Raw genomic sequence first — 14,945 nt, forward strand, 5'->3', positions numbered from 1 at the left:
TTTTCTAAAAACAGATTATGTCTTTATATTGGACTGTGCTATAATTTATAATGGAGATTCATAATTTATAACATAATCAAACCTTAGTTTGCTAGAAAGGCAAGAGCATGGTGAGAGCAGTTCACACTGTACTTCATGATTTTCTTTCATAAGCATAATTTAATGGTTAAATGGTGCCCACCACATGAGGGCAAGCTAAACAGGACTAAAATTGCATTTTGCAGGTTTTTACTTTTTATAAGTAACTGTTGTCTTTTTCTTGCACTGTGTTGTATTTTATGATGGAAAATGACAATTAAGAGACTTGTTTATGTAAACATAGCCATCCATAAACATGCGCTGTGCTGCATTTTTGGAAGTAGGTCGCATTATATTTATAATTTTGTTGCGTAAGTACGGTGTAATGGTAGCATCATGTTCTGTAGTGCTTTCAGACTAATGTGAAGAGCTTTGTCTGTGTGTCTCAGCAGACTGGGAGGAGGAAGCTAACAATAGTGAGGCTGGAGAAAATGAACAGCCATTTTCTGACTCAAAAAGGGTACATAACTGCGTAATGATGGAAGGTTTTTAGAGATGCTGTTTGGAATAAAGAATTGAATTTCAGCTGCCGTTCATTTTACATTTTTAATGGCATGTAAAATGTCCTTTATATTACGTGAACATATCAGGATGACCAGCAGATACTACATTTACATAAACATCACCTCTCAGCAAAAGAAAAGATTCTGTAAAGTACCAAAAAAGGTTCTATGGTTTGTAACAATAGCAGAACCTTTTTAGTGTGACATGGAACCATTTTTAAAAGACACAACAGGTCTTGCATCATAGAGAAGAACCCTATTTATGGGTCAAAGTAATTCATTCAGTGCTCATCATTCTCCAGTGCTGTGCAAAAGTCCAAGATTAACCTTTATTCATTTAATCTCCAATCAAAATGGCAATTAAGTACAGCTGTTTGGTCTTCGGGAGATCATTCTGAGCAGATTAGATCCACTTACATAAGGAAGGAAAATAACTGAAGAACAGGAGCTCCCAAAACTGGGAGACAAGAGATAATAGGACTCCTAACAACCATGCAATACCTGGAAAACCACCAGTACTATCCCTATCAGATAAACAGTACTTTAAGCTTTAATCTTTGGCAGAGAGGAGAAAATCAAGCTTCACTCTTGATTCAGATCTGGAAAAAAGTGCACAGGTACACAGGTGCTTCTGTCCATCCTTCCACTGTGAGAAGACAACTCAACATTGTGAGTCTGAAAGGATGTGTAGCTGAAAAGACCCCCTCAGAACGCCTGAGAAAAAAATAGACGAAAAAGAAGACAATGGACTGACCACCCCAGAGTCCAGACCTTAACATCACTGAATTTTATCTGGGATTACTTGGATCATAGGAATCCAAAAATGTAACCAATATCTAAGACTGAACTTTGGAGGTGTGGAAAAATATCCCTGCAGATTTCTTTGAAAAGCTGAAGAATGGTAAAGAATGGAAGCTGTGAAAATGACAAAGCTAAATACAAACACATACTGAACAAAATCATATATGTGAAAAATTAGAAACATTTATTTCCATTTTTTCAGTCTCTACATCGTTTGAGTGTGGCGGGTATCATTTACAGTGCATTTTCTTTTAAATGTATTTTTTCTGGGGATTTTTTCTGACCATTTTGAATGGAAATAAATGAAGAGTGGGTCTCTGACTGTTGCAGTTCTGTTGTCAGAAGAAAACCGTGCATCTCCAAAATGAGAACTTTACAGGAGAAGGAAAAACCTACTTTACTTTTAATGTAAGTCACTGGAACCTGAAGTTTTCCAAATAATTTCAGGCCATTTCTTTTTGTCCATTCATCAAGAAATTTACACACAATATAAAGAGCAACGGTCACTTTCAAATTATGTCAAAAACTGAAAAAATCACTAACCCCCTTTTGTAACAGTGTACGATCATTTTTTCCCTCCTTCTAATTTAAAGTTACGAGCTGGGATGTATGAGGTGTTACATACATGTTGGTGTGTGTGTGTGTGTGTGTGTGTGTGTGTGTGTGTGTGTGTGTGTGTGTGTGTGTGTGTGTGTGTGTGTGTGATTGTGTGTGTGTTAGATGGGGTGGGGAGTAGGAGCGAATATGCCCAGTGTGTGTGTCTGAGGGGTGTGTTTTTGTGTGAGGGGGGATTCTTTCACACACTCTCAGGCTCATTTGCATATATTAAAGTGGGAAATAAAGACTGAACACACACACGTCAGACAGATGACTGGTGCACACAGAGGGTGTTTCCCAGACACGTCTGTGTGTGAGGGAGTGTGTGTATGCGTGTGTGTGTGTGTGTGTCTGTGAGACAGACTAGACGGACTAGACTAAACCAGCACACTTCCCTCTGCTGTGATTAGTATTATTGATGACAATTGGTCATTAGAAAAGGAGCTGAGTGGTATGTAGACACATGTTTTATGTATCTAAAGATGCAAGATGTTTTGCAGTCTTGTAATAACTAATAATAGCTAATAACACACATTATTTCATTGTGTGAGCTTTCAAAATCTTGATGTATTTGTAGTAGTTAAGACCACCTTTGTCAAGTCCAGGACAAGTCCAAGACCGTTGACCATGTCCTGTCGAGGTCGAGTCAAGACCAAGGCTAAAGGGAGTTGAGACCAAGTCAAGTCAAGAGTCCACAAAATATCAAGTCCTCTTAATAGCCAATTATTAACCTGCTTCCAGACAGATTTCTTGTTTTATTTCTTGTTTTTTTTTTTTTTTCAATTTGTTTGGTGGAATCATTTAAACATGAGTTACATTACTATACAAATGATAGAGACCACCCTTCATATATTTCATTTTCAGTCAAAACAGTTATTAAGTATATGTTATTGACTTTTCAGGATCAGATAAAAATACAATTAGCAGACAATTACACAGTAGCACGCACACACACACACACACACACACACACACACACACACAGACACACACACACACACATATTTTCTAAGCCACTTCTCCTTCTGGGTCACAGGGGGTGCTGGAGCCTATCCGAACTGTCATTTGGTGAAAGGCAGGATACACTCTGGACAGGTCTACACAGAAGCACTTAAATAAAATATCAGTTTTTAGTATTCCCTTCTTTTCTGAAGACTTGCTTTCAGTTTTTTTTTTAAATCTCCAAAGTTTCAGTCTCAGAATGTGGATGCATTTTTGCATCTCTCAAAGATGAAAGCTTTAAGTACTGTTTATCTGAAGGTGTTGGTTTTGGTGGGCTGTCTTGACTGAAATTGAGTAAATGAAGGGTAGTCTCTAACTTATTTACCTAACAGGACTATTACAGGACTGTTTATTAATACAACATAAGCGGCTTAGAAAATGGATGGATGGTACATATTTACATTGTTTGAATGCCCAACATCTCTGTGTAGTTGCAAATAAAGCTGTAGTCACGGCCACCTTTGTCCAGCCAGGTTCAATTCCAAAACTGTGATTAGTCAAGGTCGAGTTCAGACGCCCAAAAGAGTCCTCTTCAGGTCTCTCCTCTTCTAGTCGAAATTGTTTGGTAAAGTCACTTGAAAGTGAACTATAGCCCTTACGGATTAACTTGGAACAACTGACAGGAATACATGCAGGGTGTTATAAGGTAAAATAGTTCCCATAGAAAACTTTATCAATATTACATATAAAAGCTCAGAAGACATATAGGTTCTCTTATGGATTTGAATTGTGAATGAAATGACTACCTTTGCTTTGTGGACAACATCACTGTTTCTCTAGAGTGAAACCAATCATTTCAAACAACTCTGAATAACTTTATATGTGAAGATTTAATTATGCAGAAATTTTGAAGCATCACAATATGTCAAATACGCAGAATTCTAAAGATGTTACAATCGTTTTGCTACAGTGTTTGAATGAAATTCTATAACTGCATAGTTATGTCATTTAAATACATTCATGTTTACTTTATACCATGTATCCACAGGTTCGATTCTGCACAAACATAAAAAATATATAAAAGATCTTTTTTTGGTCATCTTAACAAAAACTGTATTTTCAACCATAAAAAATCCATCAAATTCAAATCATCAGAATATAAAATATTTCCTCTTTTGCTTACAAATCTAAATGTCTCAAATAAGACCAGAGACAAAATTTGGAAAGCCCATTGGCCATATCCAAAATGGTCAGAATACAAATGTTATCAAGCTCAAAACCGGTCCAAATACAAAGCTTGAGCTCAAACCAAGTCTGAATATAAATACTATTGAGTCCAAGACAACGGGTAAGTAAGCAATACAAATAAGCTAACAATAGCTTGTAACCAACACTGGCTGGTGGAGTAAGAAAACTCAGTTTTTTCAGTTTAATATTATTAGAAATGGGATGGGATGGTATGTCAGTATAAGGCTAATATCAGCAGAAAATATTTGATGGAATATTGGTGGGAAAAAAAATGCCGGTCCTATCCTGTAACAAACCTGTCCTGAAACAGCACTCACTCACACTGCGATGTGATGTCGTTCACTGTGTATTTCTTCCTGTGGGGCAGTAGAGTATCTGAGTAGGTTGAGCATGATAACCTAATTTTAGATGCTCATCTTAAGTGAAGTGCTTCATAAACACCTCATTTAAAGGAACTTACTGGGTCTTTATTGACTATTGCTCAATGTTTCAATATTAATTGTATATGTTAGTAAAATAATAATTGAAAAGAAGAAGTAGTAGTGAACCATCTGTAAATATTACATCTTTTATACCATTCGGATGCACCAACTGCTCTTTACAATACCTCTTAAAATCGCAGGCTTGTTTCATAATAAGGCTTATTATTCTGGAACTACAGGGACTTCAATGCAAACTGCCTGAGCTATTCATAGGTTATAGAAGTGTATAATAAAAACTCTGGACATTTAAGTGGTTAGGTGAATATTGCATGATGAATGAGCCAGAAGATATGGTCTGAAAATGCTTATTTCACTAACATATCTTTTTTCCATATTTATTTTCTGCTACAAACTTCTGAGCTAAGTTTTACTAGAGGAAATTAGGAATTAGTTGAATGTAAAAGTTCTACTACACAAACTGGAAATGCATCAGTTATTTTACGAGGTTTCAGACGGAACGTTCTATTAGGCCTCATATATCTGCAGCAGGAAATGTGATGTATGATATAAATTCATGTTGGGATCAAAAGTCTGGCTTGATCGTGGGAAAGAGACATCATGTATGTCAGAGCTGTTGTCTAGCCAGGCTGTAATTGGCCTGTTCACACCCCCTCCCTCTGTGTCGTCCCACAGCCTGATCCCTCTCAGAATGGTGTCTGGCTCTGTGACCTGATGACCTTTCTCTGAATATATGTTTAATTAGCTGAACCAAGTATGGGAAAGATCTGAAAACAGCCTCTCTATGAATACATGTAAAATATATGCTTCAAAGTCGTAAGACAATGCAAAATTTAATATTTCAGCCAAAGTAATAAATATCTTCTAATATTATAAGACTTGTTCAGTTAGCAGAATCATGCATGGAAAAGATCTGAAATCGCCCACCCAGTGCTTCTGTTAGAAACAGGGCTTTATTTAATATTTTAATATTTGAACATTAGATAAATAATTACATATCTATGACTTTTGTGTGTACCTTAAAATACAATCAGAAATGATAAAAATGAAAAAATAGCTCAGCATGAGCTCTAAATTGTAAATTCTACATATGGTGTATTATTGCTTGTATTCAGATAGCATTGTGGCCATTCCTTGACAGATGAGGGCTGACCAGTTAATATTTGTATTAATCTAATAAATATATTTGATTTATTTTTGCATACCCTGAGCAGATCCTTGAAGATTCATTTAGAAATTACAAGAATAGCTAACTTTCTTTTCTCTCTCTCTCTCTCTCTCTCTCTATATATATATATATATATATATATAACTAGTAACTAAGGAACCATTTAATCATGCAAAAGGTTCTTTTAGTGTTCATGGTTCTACACAGATCCATTGTCTTTTCTAAAGAGCCCAGAAAACTCTTTGTCAATGAGAAACATGAGAAATGTGGTGAAATGTTTCTTCAGATTGATGGAGGGTGTGCGTTCCATAATGGTAACTTACAGGAGAAGTAAAAAAACTTACATTAACTTCAATGTATGTCAATGGAACCAGACTTTTTTTACAAGGACATTTCTTTTGGTCCATTCATGATGAAATTTACACATAATGTAAAGGGCATCAGACATTTTCAGATTATGCCAAAAACAAAAATGGCGATACAGGGTTTTGTTCCATTTTGGTGGAATTCTCCTTTAAAACTCCCCCAACAAGCTGTTCTGTTCTCTCTTTGCCATTATGCCGCTGTGCAACTGGAACAAAGTAGAAAGTAGAAGATGTGGCAAATTTCACTGAAATATTGAAGATAACGATTGAAGAAATATGTGTTTTAGGTCTAATATATGTTTTTAACTGAATACTGAGCCCATGGTTGGTTTTGCATAGATTGAATATTGAATTCACTCTTGGTTTGAATACGTTAACAATACGCTAACAATATATTGTGTTCGGTTCATGCAAAATATAATGCCACAATTCAGGAGAACAAACATTTTTAATAAATAAAGCCAACATCAAATTGATTTATTAATTTTGACTTCTCTGTTTACAATACAGTATATCAGGTAGTCTAAGGACACTTGTTAGTTTACCCTCTAAAAAATGAAAAGGGTTTAGTTTTTTTGCTTGATGGCATACATTCTTGAAAGAGATGGTTCTTCAAGTGTTCTTTCATAAAGACGGTTCTAACCCTAAAAAAAACATTTGCGTGCCTAAAGGTTCCTAGCATGGTGAAAAGGTTCTTCAGACGGATGAAGAAACCCTTTTTGGTGCTATATAGAACCACATACAACACAACACATTTTCCGATGCAAAGAACCATTTAGTCATGCAAATGGTTCTTTTAGTGTTCATGGTTCTACACAGATCCATTGTCTTTTCTAAAGAACCCAGAAAACTCTTTGTCAATGAGAAGCATGAGAAATGTGGTGAAAGGTTTCTTCAGATTGATGGAGGGGGTGTTCCATTCAGTTCTATATGGAACCTTTTCGAAAAGGGTTCTATATACCACCAGAAAGGGATACAACATATCCTCCATTTTCCAAAGCTAAGAAACATTTAATCATGTAAATGGTTCTTGGAATTTCATGGTTCCACACAGAACCGTTGTCTTTTCTAAAGAACCCTTGAGAACCATCTTAAGTTCCCTCAAGGTGTTGTGAATGAGAAATGTGAGTGTGAGCCTTTTCAAATTAGAAAGGATCCCCACATGATGTCACTGTTCTAGTAACAATTCAAACGTTGGTATAAAGCACTTTATATTATGTGAAGACTCTGAAAGGTTCTACACACTCATAAATCTTGGTTTCTTTGTTTCTTCAGGGACCCGAAAGTAGTTCTTTGTGGCACCTTTTATGTTTTTTAAGATTATTGGCCTAATAGGACTACAAAAAGAAGCAGGCTAAATGTCCTCTTGCTGAGCTGTAGCCTTTGTCCCTGCTGTTAAAGCAGTTACAGCTGTAAAGCAGAGCAGCGCTGACCGGTGTGTTTTCCTTGCAGGCTTGTTTGAGCCTGTAGAGGCTTTATAGACTTCTCTTTATAGACTCGTGCAGAGTGAAAAGTGTTTAGTCATGTCTCATTAGTGAAATGACCAGGCGAAGTGTGGCTAAAGAAAAGCTTTTCAGCAGGAAGCACTGGGTCCTAACCTGAGGGTCAGCTGACCTCTGGGCTGTGGGGTCAGAGAGCAGGAGTGTTGATGAACTGTTGGCCGCAGGACAGGATGACCCCTGTGAATGATGCACTCAGTAAAGGAATTTGAAGCATTAGTGTGTTTGATGCAAATAACATTTGTTAAAATAGAATTTTCAGTTTGCAATTTAAATGTTATTAAAATTTCATAATGAAGGTACAAATTTTAGATCAAATTTTTATCCCGATTAAAATTTTAACCTCCTGAGCTTGCCTAAGTGCAATTAACCAACAGATTTTTGGTGGAAACCATGACCTCGCTGTCCAAAATAAGATCTTTACAGGAGAAGGCAAAAACATTCCCAAATTATAATGAAAGTTAATGTAGCAAAATTTTACTCCAAGCATTTTAAAACATTTCTATAAGTCCATTCATCCTGAAATCCTAGGCAACAGAAAGTGCAGCTGGTGTGCTCAAATGATCAGTAACAGTGAGCAACCATGGGCGTGATGATAGGTGGCATTTGATATTTTGATAATTTACGATTTGACTATTTTTTGTACTGTAGGCACAAATTTAAGATCAAATTATGACCCCAAACATGTTAAAGATACAGAAACAGCATTTTGCTATGCAGTGAATAGACACTTTTTATTTGGGAAGCCATATTTGATGTATTTGAGTTTATTCAATTTTTTACTGAAATCACATTTTAGAACAAATGTGCTCTTTATTTTAACAATTCATTATAGATGCTTTGTACTGCAGATGCCTGTCTCACCTTTACACAGTTCTGACCCTAAACTAAATCTAATCTTATCCTTAACCTCAACCCAACTCTTATACCAAATCTCAGAGCTTGCCACATACTTAATGTTGTTGATAATCAGATATTTCCGTAACAATTTGATAATCTATTAGGCACAAAATGAAATATAATCCAAAATTTGTTCCAAAATGTTTAAAAGTTCCTAAGTGAAATTGAATTACCCAGATGTCAAAGTACACTATAAGTATAATGCAATAGAGCACAATTTCTCATTTTGTTGCTTAGAATAGAATAGAATAGAATAGAATAGAATAGAATAGAATAGAATAGAAAATGTTATATTTTTGTTTAAATGCATTCCTGTAAATGAACAACCAAGTCAAGGAAACATATAGAAACAACACTGTTCTAGAGAGAGAGAGAGAGAGAGAGAGAGAGAGGGAGAGAGAGAGACAGTGAGAGAGAGGAGGAGGAAGTGAGAGAGTGAAAAAGAAAGAGATAGAGGAGAGAGAGAGAGAGAGAGAACCACCGAGAGAGTGAGAGAAGGAGAGAGAGAGAAAAAAAGAGAAAGGTAGAGGAGGTGAGAAAAAGCGGAGGAGAGAAAAAACAGGAGAGCGAGATAAAAGAGGAGAAGTGCAATAGAGAGAGAGAGACAGAGAGAGAGAAAGAGAGAAAGAGAGAGAGAGAGAGAGACTGACACATTGGTGTAAAGGCAATAATTATGAGACTGAATTCAGGGGCCAGCCAAAGACCTGCAAAAGCCTGGGGTGTTGCTATGGGGATATGAAGGGATATGTGTGTATGTGTGTGTGTGTGTGTGTGTGTGTGTGTGTGTGTGTGTGTGTGTGTGTGTGTGTGTGAGTGTGAGTGTGTGTGTGTGTGTGTGTGTGTGTGTATTTTAGGCACCAGACTCAGGGTCTGTCCCATGGGAGGTGCCCAGACAGTCGTCCCCTCAACCGCCACATTTTTTATTTGGGTGGGAAACCATGAGCAACCATGGATGAGATGAGCTACAACGCAGCCATTTTTTTGGTGGTGGGTGGGGGGGCATTCTGGAAGCCTCTGCTGCACAAAATATGGAAAAAACAACCATATATATATATATTTAATAAAATACATAAGATTTTTTACAGTACACATTTTCACAGACTCCTGCTGACCTGCCTGTAAATATTAATCTGAATTACAAAAACGCTTCACCTTGGATTAGACTATTAAAAAGACAGGCTCCATAATGGTTCCTACATAAAAGAGAAAGCCTTGGTTGGCACAGACATCATGTAGACATGCTTTCAAAAAGATTCTGCATGCTCACAGACCAGTCTCTGTAAAGAATCATTTATTGAAAGGTTCTTTAGGGAGACAAAACTGGTTCTTCTATGCCAGTGCTTCACAGAATGGTTCCTCAGACTGAGAGCGTGTGTGAAAATATCTTCAGGCCCTCATGAAAGATCTTGGTAGAAAAGTAATTGAAGTGATGTAGTAGCTGTGTAGCTAATGAAGTGATAAATTCAGCAACATAGTAAGTGATAACACCCCTGACATAAATATACAAATAAAATGACAGTTATTTACTTTAACCAGGCCTAAAACTCTTTAACTGCAGTTGGGGGTCAAAATAAGGTCAGAAAAAAGTTCAACAGTGACTTGATCTCAAAATAATTCAAAGGTAATCACACCAAAACGTGTAAATTGTTTGAAATTCAAGTAAATGGTACAAAGAAGTTCATTGGAAAGGTCTCCAAACAAACATCATCACTCCCACAAGAATTCTGTCACCAATTTTACACTGGAGCTAATTGATGGCAGGAATATCGTGTCTGTGTAGATATCTCATTATATATCTTCTATTTGTCTGTTACTTTTTAATAACACAAAGGAAATATTTCCTTTGATTAGCAGACCCTTTTGTCAGTAAATAAATAAATGAATAATATATGTAATTGGTCATTTGGAATCTTATCTCTTGCCAAGAACAAGAGAGAAACCTCTGGTGACCTCTGGTGGCAGCAGTATGACTTATGAAAACGAAGAGGCAGCAAACAGAAGGTACAGGCCAAATAAATAGTTCGCTGCTGTGTCCTAAATAATATGTGATTTTTTTACAGTTTACTTGGAAATATAATGTTGTGTCCATTATATTGGACATTTGGACATGAACATATTTATAACCATCAACATAACAAGACACAAAGCAAGCATTGAACTTTTCCTATGTTTAGAGGATGTACAGTTGCATGGAAATATTTCTAGGACTACTTGGACTTCTGCAGGAGCACCTCTTAACTATTACACAACATTTTTTATGTCATAACAATAAAAATGGATCTTTTCACACAAAGCATATACACTGACTACTATATGTAAAATGAATTAATTGTTGAAACAACCAAGGTCATAAAAAAATCTGAAAATATTAAATAAGCTATATTATATCTTACATAGATGTACAGGTAATATTACACTTATTACATATGTTTTGTAAGCTAGTGTCACAGAGAGAAATCACATTTCTGAAACACAGGAAATGTTCAGCTGTTTGCGTCTGTTATCCCGATAGTAATAAATACGTTCATTTTTCAAAATCTTGCAAGTTTCATGTGATTCCAATGTCCAGTGTATTAAAATATGCTAAGCAGAAAACTCTTTTATCCCAACATCCCCTATCACTCTTAAATAAACAGATTTTGTTTAGCAAAATAAACAAAAATAGCCATAAACGATTGCATTTTTAATGCATGGGTCTATTGTATTAATTAAATCAGAATTAACTTTATCTCAAATGCTCCCATTTTGCCTTTAACAAGGGGAAACATACAAAAACATTTCTGAAATATGTACAGGATCATCCATTGATTTGGTCTTGAAGGCGGTGAGTGTCTATCCGACCAGCTGCTGTATTCGTTTTGGTTTAAGACAAAATAAAAAAGGACACATTCTGATAAATTATCAACCAACAGAAGGACAGAGTTCTGTAGAAACAGAAAGTAGTTTATTACAGTAGAACAAAAGTACAGTAAAGAGCAATACAACAGCAAAACGCTATTTAACAGAAGATGTGTTGAAAGCTATTATACAGAAGATGAATTATAGATACTATCCATCCATCCATCTTCTAAGCCGCTTCTCCATCAGGGTCACGGGGGGATGCTGGAGCTTATTCCAGCAGTCATCGGGTGGAAGGCAGGATACACCCTGGACAGGTCACCAGTCCATCACAGGGCAGACAGACAGACACTCACACCTAGGGGCAATTTAGCATGTCCAAATGACCTGACCACATGCCTTTGGACTGCGGAAGGAAACCAGAGAACCCGGAGGAAACCCACGCAGACACGGGGAGAACATGCAAACTCCACACAGAGAGGACCCTGGCCGCCCGGCCGGGGAATCGAACCCATGCCCTCCTCGCTGTGAGGCGACAGCGCTACCCACCACGCCACCGCGCCGCCTATAGATACTATATAATATTATATATATATATAGACAAAGAAATAGAGGTATGTAATAAAATATACTAAAACAACCATGAAATATAATGTGCAGTGTGATATGCAGTATGTATGGATGTATAAACAAAGTTGCAGTGCATAGTAAAGAGTAAAGAGTAGAGTAAATCTCATATGTATCCCACTCAAATTTCTTTAGATGTTCATGTGTTGATCAGTTTCTAGCTATTCACCATTAACAGCCGTGACAATTCACTAATAATAATGCTAATCATCATCATCATCAGCAGCAGCAGCAGCAGCGGCAGCAGCAGCTTTATTTACAAAGCACATTCAGAATATGCAGCTTAGAGAGATTCACAAAGGATAGACGGCCAAAATAAAGTAACTAAAACAAAGGCAATACATTTTGGTGCCGGGCAATTAAACATGTAACACATTAAAAGTCAATGTATGAATTGATTTGACTGAATACATTAGCGGCTACAGAATGGAAAATATATACAAACAGTGTAAACAGAATAAAGTAGGGAGAACTAAAATGACCAAGTCTAGGACAAAGACTAAAACCTAAGACAAAATAAATAATCATCATTACAAGTTACATTTAAATGACATAATATAAAATATGTACAAAATACACTGTCATTCAAACACTTCTATTCAAAGTAGTTTTGCTACTAGTGCTATAGGCACCGCCAGGCATTTCAGAGCCTTAATAAGTCCTGAGGAAAGGAGTCTTTAGCGACACCCTGTGGGCATTTGTTTTTTTTTTTCAAATTACACAGCTTAAACCTGCCCTGAAGTATCCCAGGTCAATGCCTTTATATCTTGAAGCCCAAGGCCACCCATTTTACACAAAAAAAATGTGAAGCTTTTTCAGCAAGTAATTATGTAGCTAATGGATTATTGAACAGTAATGAACAATATGTGTCTGAAAGTACCTGGAAACCTACTCGTCTTCTCCTTCTGCTGAATTCAAGGGTATTAATAGCGAGTTTGTCCCTCTGTCGTAACAGCCACTACTCTTCTGAGAAGGCCATGCAATAGGTGTTGGAACATTGCTCTGAGGATTTAATTGCAACCTCAAGAGCATTATTGAAGTCAGTTAGTGATGCTGGATGATTAGATCTGGATCACAGACACCAGTTCAACTCATTCTAAAGGTATTAGATTGAGCTCCATCACTCCAAAGAATGTAGCTCCACAGCTCCACAGCTGAATGCTGGGGGGCTATATGCCTGGCTGGGCATGGTGACAATAGGCTCAAGTGTGGCTGCTCCAGAGCGTCCCACTCTATTGTCAGTGCTTTTGTTTGGACATTACATGGCTCTGTGTGTATGCAACAACAAAGTCCACTAATTAGAAGGGGGACCTGGATGCATTTAGACGTACAATATACACTATATGGACAAAAGTATTGGGAAACCCACACATTACACCCACAGGAGCTTTTATTGCATCCAATTATGAATCCATAGTCATTAATATGGAGTTGATCCCCCACTTTGTGACTATAATAGCTTCCCCTCTTCACTGAGCTGAATTTTTGACCATTCTTCCAGAAACGCATTTGTGAGGTCAAACCCTGATGTTGGATGAGAAGGCCTGGCTTGCAGTATCCACTCTTATTCATCCCAAAGGTGTTCTATCGTGTTGAGGCCAGTCAAGTTCTTCTACACCAATCTTGCTTATCCATGTCTTTGTGGACCTTGCTTTGTGCACTGGTGTTGGAACAGCAAGGGGTCATCCCCAAATTGTTCCCACAAAGTTGGGAGCAAGAAATCGTCCAAAATCTCTTGGTCTGCTGAAGCATTAAGAGTTTCTTTCACTGGAACTAAGGGGCCGAGCCCAAAAAACAACCCTACACTATAATCCCCCCTCCACCAAACTTTGCACTTGGCACAAAAAAGAGTCAGACAAGTATCGTTCTCCTGGCAACCACCAAACCCAGACTTGGCCATCGGATTGCCAGATGGAGAAGTGTAATTCACTCCAGAGAACACATCTCCACTGCTCTAGAGTCCAATGGGGGCACGCTTTACACCACAGCATTCAACGCTTTGCATTGTGCTTGGGGATGTAAGGCTTGGATGCAGCTGCTCAGCCATGTAAACCCATTCCATGAAGCTCTCTATGCTGTTCTTGAGCTAATCTGAAGGCCACATGAAGTTTGGAGGTCTGTAGCGATTAACTCTGCAGAAAGTTGTGCCTCAGCATCCGCTGACCCCACTCTGTCATTTTTCACGACCTACCACTTTGTGACTTAGTTGCCATTGTTCCCAATTACTTCCGTTTTGTTTTAAAACCACTGACAGTTAACTGTGGAATATTTAGTAGTGCGGAAATTTTAAAAATTGGACTTGCACAGGTGGCATCCTATCATGGGACCACGCTGGAATTCACTGAGCTCCTGAGAACTTCACATCAGTGCATACATAATACATATTGTACTGAGAGGCTGTTCTAGCTCAGAGCCTAGTTCCAGTTTGCCACACCTGCTCCAGCTAATCAATCTCTTCCTAAGTCCCTGATTGGCTGGATCAGATGTATTAGCCTAAAGCAAGGGGTGGGGTAGCTTATTGGATACAGCCTGGAATTAAACTCTGCCATCCAGCACCAGTCTGTAGATGGCGCCAATAACCTGCCTGTGCCTGAACACAGTTGAGCATTGTACAATTTTAGCACACTTGTAATAACCCACAGCTTTAACACTGCACATTCAGCAACACAGTGTGTATTGTTGCAAAAAGGAATTCCGTTTAAATCTTTACTTCAATCAAATATCATCTACTACTAATATTTACTTGCAATAAAGTAGCCTCTGTTACAACAATCCTTTCCTTTCATAGTCTGCTTTGTTATTTTTAGAACTTTTGTTTATCAACTTAGTTTTATAAACTGAGACGGCTTATGTTTCATGGCAAGGTTCTCCTTAATAATGAATTAAACTGCACTGTTCAGGCTTTGAGTGAGTTTTAATGTTAAAATGTTACAAAATGA

The sequence above is a fragment of the Pygocentrus nattereri genome, chromosome 19 (genome assembly GCF_015220715.1).
Source record: "Pygocentrus nattereri isolate fPygNat1 chromosome 19, fPygNat1.pri, whole genome shotgun sequence".
Classification (NCBI taxonomy): domain Eukaryota; kingdom Metazoa; phylum Chordata; class Actinopteri; order Characiformes; family Serrasalmidae; genus Pygocentrus; species Pygocentrus nattereri.